Source organism: Pleurodeles waltl, chromosome 11, assembly GCF_031143425.1.
Source record: "Pleurodeles waltl isolate 20211129_DDA chromosome 11, aPleWal1.hap1.20221129, whole genome shotgun sequence".
Taxonomy (NCBI): domain Eukaryota; kingdom Metazoa; phylum Chordata; class Amphibia; order Caudata; family Salamandridae; genus Pleurodeles; species Pleurodeles waltl.
In genome coordinates, this window is record NC_090450.1 from 919,199,592 (window position 1) to 919,213,280 (window position 13,689).

The following is a 13,689-nucleotide window of genomic DNA, read 5'->3' on the forward strand; positions in this document are numbered from 1 at the left end:
TTGACATTGTTAAATTCAGTAAAACGAAAACAAGAGAAACACCAAAAGGTTGCAAGGTTCCCGTCAACCAAATCTCATTAGTAAGTTGAGTATCTTAACAGACTAATGCTGGCGAAGGAAGAACTCGTGAGTTAGAAGCACTTAGAAGATATATGGAGAAGTGCTGGCACATCCACCGAAATAAAGTGAAATTACTAGTGATATGTGAAAAATGCTCATAAAATTAATGCATTTCATGCTCCAAAACGTCATTGGCAAAATAATACAACAAAGCCATCATACCATCACAATAGTCAAACAGATGATTTGATGACGTATAATCATTGCAATAGTTCATATAGAAAGATGCATCATAAGATATGTGGTCTGAAATAGAAAAAGGAAAAGATCATTCATGTAAGGATACAGTATTTAAAATGTATGCAAAAGTGACAGAGGTGAAAGTGAAAATCCATATACAGAAGGTAGCAGATGATTTAATAAATGTGAAGAACCATTAATTTCATAATCCCCTTAAATTCGAATGGTGACAAAATAGTTTACGAAAAAATAATGACCAAAAAATCTATGCATAACAAAGTTATGTGATGTTTTATTTCCCGTCCTGCGTTTAGATTACTTTAATTTCGGAATCGGATATCGAACTTAGCAGGTAGCCAAAATATTAATGTCTAAATCTACTTCCAAACAGAATCCGGTGGCCTGAAATTGAAGAATAATGAACACTTACTTCAATACCATGATTGGAATTGGTTAATCGAGACAAACGGCAGCTGTATGCCGGGATCGTGTCTTAGGTTGGCACCATCTTGGAAAAATACATCAATGGGTACACACGCTTATATTTGTGAGATCATTTGGCGCTTAGTCCTTCTTTTATTTTTGTGCCATAAGGGAAAAAACGAAGTGGCTAGTTGACGGGCCCCCTGTGAAATCGGACAAAGATGTATATCCTACAAAGGTCCTAAAGGGGATATAAAGAGGCAATACTTTGCCAAGATAAAAATAGACCGTGAATACGATTTTGAGAACTTGGAGATAATTAAAAGAAGGATACTTCAATCTGATTAAATATAGTAGTGAAATTAATACTGACTACCACAGGGTCTACTAGCATTAGTTACAGTTGTTATATGTTCCAGAGTTACGAGTACTAAGAAGAGTAGGGAAAGGAATTCATATAATGTGAAGTATTAAATCAAAAATATGGCATTAAAAGAAGAGTCTTGAACAAAGAAAAAGAAAGAGAGAGAACGTCTTTCAACTTATTTAGTGAGGTCCACCTAATACATCAAGTTACAAGTTGTTCTAAAGTAACTAGTAGTGCCATTCAGGATCCTTATTTAAGCCTCGTCGTACAGTATCATAACGAATGATAAGTTGACTTTCATTTTGATGTAGCTGTAATTCCAAGTTGCTACCTCTAGGATGTGGTTTCAGTTGTAGAAGGCCACATAAAGTGAAAGTACAAGCATTCGGATGATGTTCTGTTCCACAAAATGATCCACCAAAGGCAATTGAGTATAATTTTTTTGAATATTGCGATATTGTTCTTGAATCCTAGTCTTCAAAACAATATGACAATATCAAGGACTCTAATCCCATTTCGGAACTACCTAGCTGTTCATAGACTCTACCCTCCTCAGATGCTGAATCTTCAGAAGAAGTTGAAAAACATCAACCCAACAAACCAACAGTAAATTTTTCCGAGGAAGTCAGAAGACATCGTCTTGGCACAACACAAGACAATCGCACAAGACCACCAAGTACCATATCGGAAGAACCAAAACCGTCAGATATACAGACAAGAGTCCGAAGCAAGGAAGCGAGACATCGAGACCAGACAAAGACTTAAATGTCAACCTATCTGACTTAAATCTTTCATCCACCCAAGTGGAAATCCTGAATAGGGGTCTATCATTTTGCCCTACGAATCATTGGGATCTTGTCCAAACAAAAATTGACCTTTTCAAATTTACATGTCAACTCAAACTTAAATTGTTCTTTTCTACCGTAGAACCTAAACCTCTTTCATTTCAATCAACACAGCCTGGTAGTGACTTTACAGCTAAGGACTTAGAGGCAACATGCCTACTGAGTAATCTCGCAAATGTTGATGAACAAGACTTATCAATAGGTGAAATAGCCCAAGAACTCAACATTGACACCACATTGCACCAATCATTTGGACTCCCCACTAAATCAACCTTTACTCCAGTATTGCCTGCTGGCAATTCAATTGACCTCTTTCTAACAGCCGTCACCCAAGATCTTGACCAAGAATACTGGAGATACACTAAGAAACAAAAATACTTGCCGTCTAACATCAACAACAAACACAAAAGAGCTATTAGGCAACTAAAAGAAAACAATATGATTGTCATCAAAGAAGCTGACAAGGGAGGTAACATTGTTATCCTCAATAAAAGTGACTATATACACAAAATACATAGACAACTTAATGACAGTACATGTTATAAAAAACTTTCCTTAAATCCTACTTGTGAGACTCAAAAGAAATAAAAAAAATTGCTAGATTATTGGTTCTCGAAACAAATTATTTCTTCTGAGGAAAGGAATTTTCTTTTCATAAAAAATCCGACCATCCCTACTCTATATGTACTACTGAAAATACATAAAGGAGGCCACCCCCTTAAAGGTAGACCAATCATCTCAGGAATCAACTCTATTTGCTATGATATTGGCACTCTAATTGATTCTGAATTACAGCCCTTCATGCAGAACTTACCCTCCTTTATAAAAGACACTAAGGACATATTACAAAAATTACATGACATTGATTGGCAATCGGACTACATCCTTGCCACGATAGATGTGGTCAGTCTATACGCCTCTATTAGACATCAAGATGGAATTGAAGCAGTAAGAAGCTGTGTCTCTACAAGATCGGCTCAACATTTTGAATGCAATCAGATGTTAATAGACATGTTATCATTCTGTCTTGAAAAAAAAAAAAATCTTTTCAAATGTCAATTCTATCTCCAACTCCAAGGGACGGCGATGGGAGCAAAATTTACGCCACCATATGCATGTCTTCTAATGGGAGCTATAGAAAGAGAATGGTTATGGAACGAGAACTCTGAACACTTTTCCCAATATATAATCTCTGGGGACTTTACATAGATGACATTTTGCTAATTTGGCAAGGCCAGGAACCTTTACTTCGTCTCTTCCTTGACTCACTCACACCCAATAGATGGAACATTGACATTACGTACCAAATTTCGAGAACCACAGTAGAATATTTAGACCTCACACTCTACATTGAGAATGATAAATTACACACCTGCCTTCATAGAAAGAGTACTGCAGCAAATTCTATCCTACATGCTTCCAGTTGTCATCCCGCCAGCATAATCCGCAATATCCCAGCTGGTGAATTTAGGAGAGCTAGACTTAATTGCAGTAATATGTCTGACTATGAAACAGTTTCTACTGAAATTTTTCAACGTCTGTCAACTAGGGGCTACAATACTTCAAGTCTAAAGAAGACCAAGGAAAACTTTGCCAGAATTAAATCGCAACATGGCACTGTAGAAATCAAAAAACACAAACAAGAATCCTGTTGTTCGATTCATTACAGACTTCCATAATGGGCGCCATTTGATTTGCAAACTACTTCGTAAGCATTGGTACCTTCTTCAGAATAATTCTTCCATTAATCAACATATTTTGACCTATCCGCAAATAGGCTTTAGAAGAGCTCCTAATCTTAAAGATAAACTTTGCTCATCATTTTATTCTGAAAAACCCCTTAACCAAAGTGTGATACAACGACCCAAAGGTTTCTATACCTGTACAAAATGTTCAATTTGCAAACTTTGTCTTTCTAAATCTAAATCTATCTTGATCAATGACCATCCTTTCACAATACGTGACTTTATCAATTGTGATAGTATAAATACAGTCTACCTCATCATTTGCCCATGTAAACAAGCTTACATTGGTAACACTATTCGACCTTTGAAGACTAGGATTCAAGAACACTATTGCAATATAAAAAAAAATTATACTCAATTGCCTTTGGTGGATCATCATCCAAATGCTCGTACTTTCACTTTCTGTGGCCTTCTACAACTGAAACCACATCTTAGAGGTGGCAACTTGGAATTACAGCTATGTCAAAATGAAAGTCGACTTATCTTTCATAATGATACTGTAGGACAAGGCTTAAATAAGGATCCTGAATGGCACTACTGGTTACTTTAGAACAACTTGTAACATGATGTATTAGGGGGACCTCACTAAATAAGTTGAAATAATTTCTGTCTCTTTCTTTTTCTTTGTTCAAGACTCTTCTTTTAATGCCATGTTTTTCATTTAATATTTCACATTATTTGAGTTCCTTTCCCTACACTTCTTAGTACTTGTAACTCTGGAAAATATGACATCTGTAACTAAAGCTAGTAGACCCTGTGGTAGTCAGTATTAATTTCACTACTATATTTAATCAGATGGAAGTTTCCTTCTTTTAATTAGCTACAAGTATTAAAAATCGTATTCACAGTCTATTTTTATTTTGGCAAAGTATTGACTCTTTATATCCCCTTTAGGACCTTTGTAGCATATATATCTTTGTCCAATTTTAAAGGGGTCCCCGACAACTAGCCACTTCGTTTTTTTCCCTTATGGCACAAAAATAAAAGAAGCATCAAAAGATCTTACGAATATAAGCGTGTGTACCCATCAATGTATTTTTCCAAGATGGCGCCAACCTTAGACGCGATCCCGGCTTACAGCTGCCGTTTTTCTCGATTAACCAATTCCAATCATGGTATTGTAGTAAGTGTTCATTATTCTTCAATTTCAGGCCACCGGATTCCGTTTGGAAGTAGATTTAGACATTCATATTTTGGCTACCTGCTAAGTTCGAGATCTGATTCCGCAATTAAAGTAATCTAAACGCAGGACGGGAAATAAAACATCACATAACTTTGTTACGCATGGATTTTTTGGTAATTCATTTTTCGTAAACAATTTTGTCACCATTCGAATTTAAGGGGATTACGAAATTAATGGCTCTTCACATTTATTAAATCATCTGTTACCTTCTGTAGATGGATTTTCACTTTCACCTCTGTCACTTCCGTATACATTTTAAATACTGTATGCTTACATGAATGATCTTTTCCTTTTTCTATTTCAGACCACATATCTTATGATGCATCTTTCTATATGAACTATTCCAATGATTACACATCATCAAATCATCTGTTTGACTATTGTGATGGTATGATTGCTTTGTTGTATTATTTTGCCAATGACGTTTTGGAGCATGAAATGCATTAATTTCATGAGCATTTTTCACATATCGCTAGTAATTTCATTTTATTTCGGTGGATGTGCCAGCACCTCTCCATATATCTTATAAGTGCTTCTCACTCATGAGTTCTTCCTTTGCCAGCATTAGTCTGTTAAGACACTCAACTTACTAATGTGATTTGGTTGACGGGAACCTTGCAAACTTTCGGTGTTTCTCTTGTTTTCGTTTTACTGAATTTAACAACGTCAAATTAGGTTTTTATGGTGGTGTTTCTTCTTTCACTTCTCTCACATAAGCGATATGAATCAGTACCCAGCATGCCCCTCAATTACCGGTGGTGCTTTCTTTTTCTTCTTTTTCAACCTAAGTTGTTTATATTTGACTGCCTTATGTTTGATTATTTACAGCATTGAGAAAGCCCTAAGTGGACTCACCATAGAGGGTGAAACACATGTCGGCTGTATCTGTTTTGGAATAATTGAATAAATGATTCAATATTAAGGACAGTCTGCAAGTTTCAATTCAGCAAATTTGGATACCATTTAACAAAATAACAAGTGGGTTGTCACTCTCAACTATTTTGGGCTTTTCTATTTAAGGGTTTTTTTGGTCCATACCCCCAGTTTGAGTTCCCACCACCAGTCCATTTAATCCTTAAAGGGCATTTACACAGGAAGAAATCTCTGGACCATCATTCTCTCAGGAAAAAGGACATGGCTGGAGACACCAGCTTGCAACATGACTGCCCTACCTCTTCACATACAAATGCTGCGCAGTTAGTGCCTCTTGACGGCCTGGCGGGGGCCCTCTTTGGGAGATATAAAGCAGGTCATCACGACTTCCAGGGAAATTCTGGAGTCAAAAATAGATACACTGGCTACGGACTTGGGTTTACTGCGAGAGGACCAAAGACGCCTGTCAGAAAGAGTTGCAACGATGGAACGAAATATGGAGGAGCTCAAATTGGAAGTATGAGCAGCTGGAGACCGTGTGCCCACCCTGGTGAGGCAAGTAGGAACCCTAATGGCCCGTGCAGTGGATGCCGAAAACAGATCAAGAAGAAACAATGTATGCATAGTGGGGCTACCTTAGAAAGTTGAACTAAAAGACTTGACAGTGTACCTAGAGAACTAGATAAGCACTGAGGTTGCACCGGAGGGCCTGTCGCGATTCTTTACTTTTGAGAGAACACGTAGGTTGCATGCACAATCTCCTCCCCCTGGGGCCCGCCACGGCCGGTGGTGGCCAGTCTACCACACTATAAGGACTGGGACCACATCCTTGCTCAAACTAGAAAAGGTGAGGAACTGAGAGTGAAAAACAACACAGTTTGAATTTTCCCTGACTTCTCCAGTGAGGTGCAAAAACAAAGGGCCACTTTCCTAGAGATCAAGAAACAGTTGCGAACATTAACCCCTTCCCCGCCACGGACGTAATGGTTACGTCCATGGCAGCGCCCGTGTGGCGCCATGGACGTAACCATTACGTCCTGGGACTGGCCGCCCCCCAACACCCCCAGGCCAGGGCTGAAAGGGGAATCCCTTCCCCTTTCACGCCCACCCCCCCCGCCCGCCCCCCATGACGTCAGCGCGCGATCGCGCGCTGATTTCATGGAAAGGGGGAAAGACGCGCTGGAAGCCATTTGCTTCCAGCGCGTCTAAGGGAGAAGGTGAGTTTTTCACCTTCGTGCGGGGTGGGGGTGCTCTGAGAGAGGCATCGAGGGAAAGGAAAGGGTTTTCCTTTCCCTCGATGTCTCTTTGAGCATTCCTGCTGCCCGATCGCGATGCGATCGGGCAGCAGGAATGCCCACTAGACACCAGGGATTTCAGTATGTGTGTGTGTGTGTGTGCTTATTAGTGTAGGGGAGCGACCCCTTGGGCAAGGGTCGCTCCCCTTTGGGGGCACATGTATTTTACATCGTTTCTGCCCCCCCTGGGGGCAGATTGGCCCTATTTTTAGGCCGATCTGCCCCCAAGGGGGGCAGAAAGCCACTAGACACCAGTGATTTTATTGTTGCTTTGTATTTTTTGTGTTGGGGGGCGGCCCCTTGGACAAGGGTCGCTCCCCTTTGGGGGCACATGTATTTTATGTCGTTTCTGCCCCCCCTGGGGGCAGATTGGCCCTATTTTTAGGCCGATCTGCCCCCAAGGGGGGCAGAAAGCCACTAGACACCAGGGATTTTATTGTTGATTTGTATTTTTTGTGTTGGGGGGCGGCCCCTTGGGCAAGGGTCGCCCCCAGGGGCCCTCATGTATTTTTGGGCAGTTCTGCCCCCCTTGAGGGCAGAGAGGCCTATTTTTTTTAGGCCTTTCTGCCCCCAAGGGGGGCAGAATCCCAATAGCGCCAGAAATAGTATGTATGTATGTGTGCTTTGTGTTGGGCGGTGGCCCCTTGGGCAAGGGTCGCTCTCCCCAGGGGCGCAATGTATTTATTGTCGTTTCTGCCCCCCTTGGGGGCAGATTGGCCCTATTTTTAGGCCGATCTGCCCCCAAGGGGGGCAGAAAGCCACTAGACACCAGGGATTTTATTGTTGATTTTTATTTTTTGTGTTGGGGGGTGGCCCCTTGGGCAAGGGTCGCCCCCAAGTGCCCCCATGTATTTTTGGGCAGTTCTGCCACCCTTGGGGGCAGAGAGGCCTATTTTTTTTAGGCCTTTCTGCCCCCAAGGGGGGCAGAATCCCAATAGCGCCAGAAAGATATGTTTGTATGTGTGCTTTGTGTTGGGGGGTGGCCCCTTGGGCAAGGGTTGCTCCCCCCTGGGGCGCAATGTATTTATCGTCGTTTCTGCCCCCCTTGGGGGCAGATTGGCCCTATTTTTACGCCGATCTGCCCCCAAGGGGGGCAGAAAGCCACTAGACACCAGGGATTTTATTGTTGGTTTTTATTTTTTGTGTTGGGGGGCGGCCCCTTGGGCAAGGGTCACCCCCAGGGGCCCACATGTATTTTTGGGCAGTTCTGCCTTGGGGGCAGATATGCCTATTTTTTAGGCCTTTCTGTCCCCAAGGGGGGCAGAATCCCCATAGCACCAGGGATACTATGTGTGTGTGTGTGCTTTGTGTGGGGGTGTGGCCCCTTGGGCAAGGGTCGCCCCCCCCCAAAGGGTGCAATGTAATCTGGGCGATTTCTGCCCCCTCCCCTTGGGGGTAGATTGGCCTATTTTTTTTTAGGCCCATCTTCCCCCAAGCAGAGAAGACTAGACACAGGGGAAAATGAAAAAATGGTTAGTGGCGGAGTGTTTGTCAACTGGCGAAGTATTTGCTTTTATGATAATAACAGTTTTTCTCCTTTTTGTTTTAGTTCAAAGCTTTTGCTGACTTTGCTGTGGCTTGTTGCAGTTTTGGCAGTAGTTGTCCTGAGGTTTGCGTAGTTGCATGTTTTAGGTAAGTAAATAAATTTACTCCAAGTGAGTATTGTTGCAATGCATGAATGACATGTTTGTAGGTGGTGTACTGAATGCAGGATTGTGTGTGAAATTGTCCTTAGAGTTATGCACAATGATTATTGTGTTGTCTTATGTCTAATTTGCTTTTTTTTTTCTCTTTTTAGTGGGATATTGTTGGTGATTGCTGTGGCTGTGCAGAGTAGTTGCTGGTGAGTCAAGCTTTTTCAGGCAAGTGAGCAGTATAGTTTTTGAGTTTATAATTCTTAGTGATAAACCTATACTTTGTTACTTATCTTACACAGTGCTGGTTGTTGGTGGTGTATTTGTCCAGTTAATTTTAGTAGGAAGGATCATGGCCAGCCGTAGGATGACCGCTCAGCAGGTTGTTAGTGTGCTTTTTGAGTCATCTTCTGACCATGAATATGAGATTGACTCTGCATCTGAGGCAGAGGAGGAAGTGCAGGATTCTGGAAGTGAATTTTCTGTCAGAGATGAATCATCTGATGATGAAGCCACTCTCAGTGCTGATGAAGGGCCTGTTTTAGAGGAGGACAGTGATGTGCCAATGGTGCAGGAGCCAGCGGCTGAAAGGCTTCCCATTGGAAGACCTGACGCATGGGTTGCACCAAACATGGAGCAGCCACAGTTGCCTGCGTTTACTGGTTTTCCAGGGTGTCGAGTTAATACGGAAAACTTTTTGCCTGTCAACTTTTTTGAGTTGTTTATGGACGATATTTTTTGGAAGAGATTGTTGAGCAGACTAATTTGTATGCAGAGCAGTTTTTGAGGGATAACGCTGCCAGACTTAGGCCACACTCTAGAGCTAGCCGGTGGATTCCCACAAATCTGGAAGAGTTAAAAAAGTTCTTGGGTTTAACTTTTTTGATGGGGCTGATAAGGAAGCCGTCGCTGTCTTCATATTGGTCTACTAGTCCCTTGATGGCAACTGCTATATTTCCTGCCATCATGAGTCGTAACCGGTATGAGCTTCTTCTTCGGATGTTGCATTTTGTAGATAATGCTTTAGCCTTGCCACGAGATCATCCTGATTCTGACCGTCTTTTTAAGATTAGACCTGTCCTTGATCATTTGGTAGATCGGTTTTCAGAGATCTATGTTCCAGGGAAAGAAATATCTGTAGATGAGTCTTTGGTCCTGTTCAAGGGTCGTTTGGTTTTTAGGCAGTACATTCCTAGCAAGAGGGCACGGTATGGAATTAAATTGTATATGCTGTCAGAAAGTAGTACAGGATATGTTTATAATTTCCGGGTCTACACTGGTAGGGATTCCAATATTGACCCCCCTGGTTGTCCTCCCACTTTTGGAGTTAGTGAGAAAATTGTGTGGGAACTTGGTAGACGACTGTTTAACAAAGGTCACCATTTATATGTAGATAACTTCTACACTGGAGTTCGGTTGTTCAAGGAGTTGTTCAGAGTGGACACTGTTGCTTGTGGCACAATCCGCTCTAATCGGAAAGGCTATCCAAAAGAGCTTGTCTGTAAAAAACTTGAGAAGGGACAGTGCAGTGCCTTGCGGAATGATGAGCTGCTAGCTCTGAAATTTGTAGACAAGAGGGATGTATACATGCTAAGCACCATCCATGATGAGAGTACTTCACCTGTGGCTGTTTGGGGTCAGGTTGCCGAAGTGCGCAAACCTGTGTGCATCTTAGACTATAATAAGCACATGGGTGGTGTTGATAGAGTAGATCAGAGGTTAGAACCTTACACTGCTGCTCGTAAGTCTTATGTGTGGTATAAGAAATTAGCGCTTCACTTGTTCCACTTGGCAACTTTTAATGCTTTTGTTGTGTTTAAGGATAGTTCTCCAGAGTCAAGGATGACATTTGTGAAATTTCAGGAGTCTATCATAGCTAGCCTTGTTGTGCTGGAACAGGCAAGAGTTCCTAGAGAAGCAGTGGTGGAGGATGTGGCTAGATTGAAAGATCGTCACTTTGCTGAGCACATTCCTCCCACGGCCAAAAAAAACTTTCCTGCTAAGAGATGTAGAGTCTGTGCTCGAAGAGGTATCAGGAAGGAGACTAGGATGTACTGCCCTGATTGTCCTTCAAAGCCTGGGCTGTGTGTGGGTGGCTGTTTCAGGAGCTACCACACACAGAAGAATTATTGGGAAATTCTGTGAGCGTAAACTGGTGTTTTATATTTTTATATGTTCGGTTTCACGGTTGGCATTAGTCATGTATTCAGTTAGAGCTTTTGTGTTTGTAGTTTTGTACTAATTTATGATTAGTGGTTTCTTTGTTGTTTAAAAACAAAAAAAAGGGGATGGCATGTGTAGAGTGGCGCTTGGCTGGCGGCGTGGGTGTGGTGGCGCTTGGCTGGCGGTGTGTGTGGGGTGGCGCTTGGCTGGCGGTGTGTGTGGGGTGGTGCTTGGCTGGCCGTGTGTGTGGGGTGGCGCTGGGCTGGCGGTGTGTGTGGGGTGGCGCTTGGCTGGCGGTGTGTGTGGGGTGGCGCTTGGCTGGCGGTGTGTGTGGGGTGGCGCTTGGCTGGCGGTGTGTGTGGGGTGGCGCTGGGCTGGCGGTGTGTGTGGGGTGGCGCTTGGCTGGTGGTGTGGGTGGGGTGGCGCTTGGCTGGTGGTGTGGCGCTTGGCTGGCAGTGCCGGCCAAACGTCAGTCCACACACTCATCAGCTGGTGTGATTGCTGTATCAGGCATGTGGGCGTATGAAAGTGATGGGCCCTTGACTGGCGCTGTCTGTGGATGCGAGTCTTGTAATGTGCTGGGCCCGTGGCTGGCGGCGTGAATGGTCTAGTGCATGTCATGTATGAAAGGTGTGTGAATGGACTGTAAAGCGGTTGGTGCCTTGTCGTGGCTTTACAGCTCACGAGCTGTGAGTCATTGGTTCAGTTTTTTGGCCTTTCAGTTATTACCAGTGCATTTCACTTTTGTGAAATCTCTTGTTAATAAAATTTGATCTACTGAACCATCACTCACCCTCGTGCCAAATCCAACCAGTATGTGTGGTACAAATGACAAAACCTGCTCCGCTGTAATCAGGCGTCGCAGCACACTTGAGACACGCTAGGTGCCTCAGGTGGGACCCCGATGATGAAGCATGCCACCAACTTGGTTGGTGGGTGAGGGGTCTTCTTCACATAACCTAAGTGTGTTTCTTTTCACAATTGTAGTGTTTGGCACATCACGGACGTATGTGCACACATCAAAGTGATATATTCCAAAAATACCTGTGTTTGGGGGGGAGGGCCCACCTATGTTTTTGGTCCTGGGTGCAGCCGTCATGTAGGGAAACCTACAAAACCCAGAAACTTTTTAAAACTAGGCACCCCAAGGAGTCTAGGGAGGTGTGGCTTGTGTGGCTCCCCCAACATTTTCTTACCCAGACTCCTCTGTAAACCTCACAATTTGCATAAAAAAGCATATTTTCCTGATTTTTCTTAGTAGGATCACCGCTCCAGCACAAAATTCCTACTCCCTAGTTTTCCCCTCAGTCTCCCAAGTAAAATGACACCTCACTTATGTGGGTCCCCAAAGCAGAGTCCGTCCAAAGATGTATAAAAGAATATGCCCTTATAAACTTGCTGTGCTATCCCTTCTATCCCTTCTGGTTTTGGGCCTTATTATGTTGCAGGCACCTGGGCCACCCACACAAGTGAGGTATCATTTTTATCGGGAGACTTGGGGGAACGCTGGGTGGAAGGAAATTTGTGGCTCCTATCAGATTCCAGAACTTTCTGCCACAGAAATGTGAGGAACATGTGTTTTTTTAGCCAAATTTTGAGGTTTGCAAAGGATTCTGGGTAACAGAACCTGGTCCGAGCCCCGCAAGTCACCCCTCCTTGGATTCCCCTAGGTCTCTAGTTTTCAGAAATGCACAGGTTTGGTAGGTTTCCCTAGGCGCCGGGTGAGCTACAGGCCACAATCCACAGGTAGGCACTGTTTTCTCCCAAAATTTTGGATGTGTCCTCGTTGCGCTTTGGGGTGTTTCCTGTCGCAGGCGCTAGGCCTACCCACGCAAGTGAGGTATCATTTTTATCGGGAGACTTGGGGGAACGCTGGTTGGAAGGAAATTTGTAGCTCCTCTCAGATTCCAGAACTTTCTGCCACAGAAATGTGAGGAACATGTGTTTTTTTAGCCAAATATTGAGGTTTGCAAAGGATTCTGGGTAACAGAACCTGGTCCGAGCCCCGCAAGTCACCCCTCCTTGGATTCCCCTAGGTCTCTAGTTTTCAGAAATGCACAGGTTTGGTAGGTTTCCCTAGGTGCCGGCTGAGCTAGAGGCCAAAATCTACAGGTAGGCACTTCGCAAAAAACACCTCTGTTTTTTTCCAAAATTTAGGATGTGTCCACGTTGCGCTTTGGGGTGTTTCCTGTCGCCGGCGCTAGGCCTACCCACGCAAGTGAGGTATCATTTTTATCGGGAGACTTGGGGGAACGCTGGGTGGAAGGAAATTTGTAGCTCCTCTCAGATTCCAGAACTTTCTGCCACAGAAATGTGAGGAACATGTGTTTTTTTAGCCAAATTTTGAGGTTTGCAAAGGATTCTGGGTAACAGAACCTGGTCCGAGCCCCGCAAGTCACCCCTCCTTGGATTCCCCTAGGTCTCTAGTTTTCAGAAATGCACAGGTTTGGTAGGTTTCCCTAGGTGGCGGCTGAGCTAGAGGCCAAAATCTACAGGTAGGCACTTCGCAAAAAACACCTCTGTTTTTTTCCAAAATTTAGGATGTGTCCACGTTGCGCTTTGGGGTGTTTCCTGTCGCCGGCGCTAGGCCTACCCACGCAAGTGAGGTATCATTTTTATCGGGAGACTTGGGGGAACGCTGGGTGGAAGGAAATTTGTAGCTCCTCTCAGATTCCAGAACTTTCTGCCACAGAAATGTGAGGAACATGTGTTTTTTTAGCCAAATTTTGAGGTTTGCAAAGGATTCTGGGTAACAGAACCTGGTCCGAGCCCCGCAAGTCACCCCTCCTTGGATTCCCCTAGGTCTCTAGTTTTTCAGAAATGCACAGGTTTGGTAGGTTTCCCTAGGTGCCGGCTGAGCT